The sequence below is a fragment of the Capsicum annuum genome, chromosome 5, assembly GCF_002878395.1.
Source record: "Capsicum annuum cultivar UCD-10X-F1 chromosome 5, UCD10Xv1.1, whole genome shotgun sequence".
NCBI lineage: Eukaryota > Viridiplantae > Streptophyta > Magnoliopsida > Solanales > Solanaceae > Capsicum > Capsicum annuum.
Genome location: NC_061115.1, coordinates 73,595,749 through 73,602,045, shown reverse-complemented (window position 1 = coordinate 73,602,045; position 6,297 = coordinate 73,595,749). Strand labels below are relative to the sequence as shown.

At 35.1% G+C, this 6,297-nt stretch overlaps 1 pseudogene; it reads right to left on the bottom strand.

The window, feature by feature from the left end:
- Positions 1-5,421: 5,421 nt before the first annotated feature.
- On the bottom strand, positions 5,422-6,030 carry LOC107871799 (annotated as a pseudogene).
- Between the last annotated feature and the right edge of the window lie 267 nt (positions 6,031-6,297).

Here is a 6,297-nt window from a genome sequence, read left to right as displayed (position 1 = left end):
CACTTGAGAATGGATAAGATTAATGAGTTTAATGAACTCCTCCACCATGCTTATGAAAGTTCAGCACTGTATAAGGAGAAGATAGAGTTGTACCATGACATGAACATTCAGAAAAAAGCATTCCAGCTTGGTGATGTGGTTTTGTTGTACAATTCAAGACTTTGCTTATTTCCTAGAAAGTTGAAGTCTAGGTGATCTGGACTATTCACCAAGATTAAAGTGTTTCGGCATGGTGCAATTGAGCTAAAATAAGATTGTGATACCCCATTTAAGGTGAACAGGCATCGTGTTAAGCATTACATATGAAGCATATATGATTTTAATGTATGTGATAATATTAGCCTTGGTGAATTATAAGTAATCAAGAAAGGTATGTCATACCGAGATTTTAAATTAGGTGTTTATGGGAGGCAACCCATTGGCTTGTTGGTGAAAGCTTGAGTACCTAACACAGCCACATCATGCCGCGAGATAAAATCAAATATTACTTGAGAAGCAACCCAAGGTGTTAGTGTTCACTTTGTTTCTATTGTATAGGTTAATAGCAAGGAGAAACACTTAGAGATTGGTAAAAATTGCACGATTTCAAACAATTCTAGGTAAGTAGACCAATGACCCTACTTATGAGGTCACAGGTCCAACACATGACATATATGTTGGGTCATGGGAATCAAAAGCAAACTATGTGTCTCTGAATATCTTCTATGGACCCTACCCATGGCCTCGTAGGTTAGGTTGTAGGAATCAGACCTGACACAGGGTGCAGAAGCCAACCTACAAACCCTACCTATGGGGGTGTAGGTACTACCTACGACCTATAATTAGGGTCATAGGTAGGGAATAGATTTTAAGGAAAATAATAAGAATAAAGTGTTGGGATTTTATAACCCAACTCAAATCAACAACTCACATCATAAAAAGCCCTAGATCTGATCCTCAAAAGGAAACCCTTCATCTTGTTTTCAAAGGTTTAAAAGGCAACCCTTACCCACCAGATTAGAGTTGTATGCATTACACTCTAAGTTTAGCTCTAAATTACTTGTTCATCTCCTACTTCTTCATTCTTCATTTAAGGTAAGCTTTTTATTGTACCAATTAGTTTAACAAATTGTTCTTGGACAGTGAACTTGAGATTGCACTTAGAATAAACTTGAACTTATTCAGTCCTCATAATTCTTGAAATATTTGGAGTCTAAAATCGTGAAAATCCAGTTTTTTAATGTTTTGGTTTGGGAAGCCTGTGATTACGTTAAAAGCAAAAGTATAAGTTGATTAACTCGAGTAATGTTGGAAGTACTTGTGAAAATTAAAGTGATGAATGTTGTTGTGATTGAATTTGGTCAAAAATTGAAAATTTATTTGTGTTGGATGGTAATATTGTGAAAAATTTGATATATCCTTAGCTTGAACCCATAAAACCTACCTATGACCACGTAAGTTGTACCTACGATCCTGTCAGTAGCCACCTAGGTGTCATACTTGAAGCCCTAAAGATTCAGGGATCCATCTACTACTTATGAGGCTACCTACAGCCCCTTAGGTACTACCTATGACCCTTAGGTAGGGGTCGTAGGTAGACTCTATGCCAGAATGTCAATTTTATTCTCAGTTCCTATTCCAGGATTGTGTTTCAATTACTAACAATTCTATTTTTAGGTACTATGCCACCCAAGGTTATACCTAAGAAGGGAGTATAATCAAGCTTAAGAGATGAGACTTCTAAGTGAAGTAGATTCATTTAGTAGTACTTTGTGGGTGAGGATAGTGCACCCTTGGCTCTACACAAGACTATGGGCCAGGCACCAAGGTATTCTGAAACTAGCGTAGCTATTCGGCAGGGCTCTTAACCTATATAAGCTACTATTCAGTTGGGCTCTCGATCTTCATCACCATGGCACCACAGTCAGGGCCCCAGACTTTAAAAACTCATGTCATCCAAATTGGACCTCGAATGAAGTCAACCATAACTTCACTGTAATACTCTCTTATTTTCCCCAATCTAATGTATGAGAGAAAAAGTTAGGTCCTAGTTCAAATGAGAAGGAGGATTTAGTTTCCCCTAGTCTGAGGTAAGGTTCGAGTTTGTATCCCATTCATATGCATCTCAGTCTGATGAGAGTGTTGATTGTGTTCAGGTAATTTAGGTGGTTTCTCCTTTACCTCAAGGTACTCAGGATACTGCTACTTCAGCTTTTGCTGCTTCAGAGTCAGAGCCCATAGATATTTTTGCAGTTCCACTTGTTTAGGTAATTAAAAAATAGGATGTAGAGGTCATACAGAGTATTTATGACAGAGATAGTACTCTTGTTAAGCAAGGTTGAACACAATGTGGTATTATAAAGGAGACCCAAATTGAGTTGTACACTTGTTAGGTGCTCCAGACCTATAGGCTACACTATAGAGATATAGACATAGCTAGATGTCTTATCTCGAGGGATCTTATTGCCTAGAGATTGTTTGGGAGTTCTATGCCTTGTATGCAAAATCTATGTATTTGACTACCCTACCTGAGGGGAGAGATATGGACTAGCCCCCTCTGACACATACACTTGTCAAAGAGATTCAAGTTGATATTTTAGAGGAAATCAATCATCACTTCTTATTTGGGCTAGATTTAGGACTAGCCACCACGACAGAGTTTGATTATCAATTGAGACTTATGAGGATTCAGTGTACCATAATAGATGTCGAGCAGAGGAGAGACTTGGCTTGATGGGTAGCCGAGTAGATTATTGAGTTAGGCATTAATGCCCCTCGTGTAGAGGAGAAGCCAAAGATTAAGAACTGATGATTTGGAGCATATTAAAGTTTAAATTTCCATAACACTTTGCAAGTTAGAAAAGGTATTTCCTCATTTATTTTTTGATGTCATGGTGCACTTACCTATTAATTTAGCTACTGAAGCTAAGATCATCGGGCCTATTTATTATAGGTGGATGTATCCTGTGGAATGATGGTTGTATTTTTTGAAATCTCTCATTAGTAATAGGGCATGCCCTGAAGGTTCTATTGCGGAGGGATACATTGTAAATTAGTGTATAACCTTGTGTTCAAGATACTTGCATAGAATTGACACAAAATTCAATCAGCCTGAAAGAAATTATGATGGGGCTTTAAAAGAATCTGATGGAGATTTATCTATATTTTGTCAACCTGGAAAAACTTTGGGAGCTAAAGATCCATATGAGATTGAGGCTGATGAATTGGAACAAGCATATATCTACATATTGAAAAATTGTGATGAAGTCTTAGCATATCTCAAGTATGGAAAGAACTCATGTAGTCTCATTTTTATTATTTCCTTCATGGTAATTTCCTTTCGATATGAGATTTATGATTCACTTTAATTTTGTAGAGGATTTGCACAAACTCATAAGGATAATATTCGACACTTGTCTGATGCAGAATGGAATCGATAATTTATTAAATGGTTAAAAGATAGGGTAATAAATAAATAACCATTAAATTTAATGTTTTAATATTATATTACTCATTCTAAAGTATTCAGTGCAATCTTATTCATAGGTCGTACAATTGCATAAACGAGATAATAGTCGGATCATTGAAGATCTGCTTTCACTTTCACGTGGTCCTACCAAATATTCGACACATTGAAATGGTTATATTGTTAATGGATAGATTTCATGTAAAAGATTATGATAAAAAGTTAAGAACTTAGAATTGTGGTGTTGTTGTAGTTGGCGATAATGGCACTCCTGGTGATAACATTGATTAATATGGAGTTTTCATAGAGGTTACTGAGTTGCAATTTGTACTGGATAGGAGAGTGATCTTATTTTGATGTAATTGGTTTGATATGTATGATAAAATAAATGGAGTCAAAAAAGATGACTATGACTTTATGAGATTTAATCTGGGTTGATTTTTGAAAATAAATGAGCCATTTGTTTTAGCAGACCAAGAATCTCAAGTTTTTTATGTCAATGATAATTCCAACAAAGGTTGGCAAGTAGTGAGGAAGACTAAACCTCGTGATTCCTATGAGACATTGAAAAAGTGGATGATGATATTAAAATGGATGATGATATTGTAGAGTTAGGAAGTCTGACACAAAAAAATTAAAAAGAACTAATAAGGTAATGTTTTGGTTATCTAAAATAATAATTATATTGTAAGGCATTCTTATGACATGCATAATGATTTCTTGTATTACTATATCGTCCCATATTTTTTTATATTCTTTTTTTCACTTTTGGTTTTTTTACAGGTTCAAGATAAAACGATTGAAGGTTGAAAATAAGGTCAGATCTACTGGAAAGAGTACTATGTATACATTTGTTGCGCCTGGTGTTATAGGAAAACGATGAGGACGAGGGCTTAGATCTTTGGCTAAGAAAGATAATATGTCAACTAAGAGTTTATTTCCTCAATCTAGTAATGTTGTCAAGCAATACCTCCTAGATGTTGAAAAAGGTAAGATATTTTATATACCGATTGAAATCAGGTTGCTATTGATATTCTAGGTTGTGAACTAAAGCTGGCTTCAATGATCACACATGTGGTAAAGTTATATGCCATATATTTATATGAATTTAAATTCTAAAGTATCGAATATGATTTAATTTTTTTGTCTAAGTTCTATAGGGATGGGTCGAGGACAAGGGCTTAAATACTCCACCATGTCTGTTAGTCAAGGAATGGAAACCATTGGTAAGAAATACACTCAAGAATTTTAAACGAGTAAGTATTTGTTCAAATATGTTGTATTTTTTCAAACTATGTATTTGATGAACTTTAATGATATGTTTTTTGCTTTCAGGTTCTATAGGAAAGGGACTAGAGCAAAGACCTAGATCTTTGAGCTCCTCTTTAGGGATTTTTAAAAAATGGTGGAATATTTAAACAAGAGCACCCTCTGTGCTAACCAACATGTGATAACTCCATCTAAAACCACAAGTTCAAGTTCTACCATGCCTTCTAGTCAAAAAATGCAAAGAATTGATAAAGATTCCTTGATTCTTGAGAAAGAGGATATGCAAGCCAATATTTTATTGCCTCCATCTGTTGATCAAGTCATGCAACACTCTCAAAATATTGAAAAAGGTATATTTTGAATTCATATGTTATTAATTTATTGAACTAAATTTGATAGTTGTAGTTTTTATGTGGGAGGAAAGGGGTCCACTGGAGTTTGTCTCTTGAAAATGGTTTTACTATTTGAGGACTTGGGCCTTGTGTTGTGATTCATTTATTTATCAAAAATAGTACATAACCTTTCATATTATGATCTGTCTGCTGGAGTAAGAGGTTCCAACTATTCTATAAGGCTATTTCCAGTCTTCGTATTCCACTAAAATTGCCCATTCTCAACTGTCTTGGATTCTCTTATTTTTTTCTCCATATCTTACTTTTCTACCTTTACATCAATAGTAGAACTGGGGGCTCAGTTAGGCATTATTCTCAAAATACATCATTTACCCCTATTGGAATAGTACTAGCTTCCTTGTTGAGAGTTAAAAGAGAAGTTGGTTTCATATTTTCCCAAGTCGAATTTTCAAAAGAGCTCGATTGATTATCTTGAAGGCCTGTTTTGTTATAAAGAAAGTTGTTTCCTGGCAACCTTATTTTCTTTCATTCATGTCCAACTGTGGCATGAGACTCAAAGATAATCCTTATTTATTAATGGGTCGAGCTAAAGTAAACAAAATGTTCTTTTGTCAGTTTTCACTTTTTGGACACGTTCAGCAAGGACCTGCATTTGCATTTCAAGTCCTTGATTATCCTTTTTATGTCTTTGTAGTTATGAATGAAGCCATTTGTTCTCACGCTGCAACTTTTCAATATCTTTCTTATATCCATGACTTTCTGATTCAGTCAACGCAGATGAAACACTATGAGTATTTTGTGCAGAATGACTGTGAACAGGTTTTTGTCTATAGATATTCTTCACAAGATGTGGCTGACCTCAGAGAAAATACTCATTTGCAAATTTTGATTGCAGGGATCTATTTTCTTGAATCCCTCATTCTTTTTTATTGTTGCTGCTCTTTTGCAATAGATACTTAGCATGTAATTTCAGTTTGTTTGATTAACCTGTATAGCAGCAATCACATTTCCTAAGTGCATGATATCCAGCTGATTTTCCTGTGTATTTTAAGCCCCGAGATCTACCTCTTCTACATAAGAATCTAGATCTTCTTCGTAGTTGATTACCCTGAAATTGAATACAAAACAAGATCAAACTAAAAGGGGGTAACAACAATATTACAACCGCTCCACAAGATCACAAAGCAACATACTGATGAACCAAGTCATTATACTAACCATGATTGTATG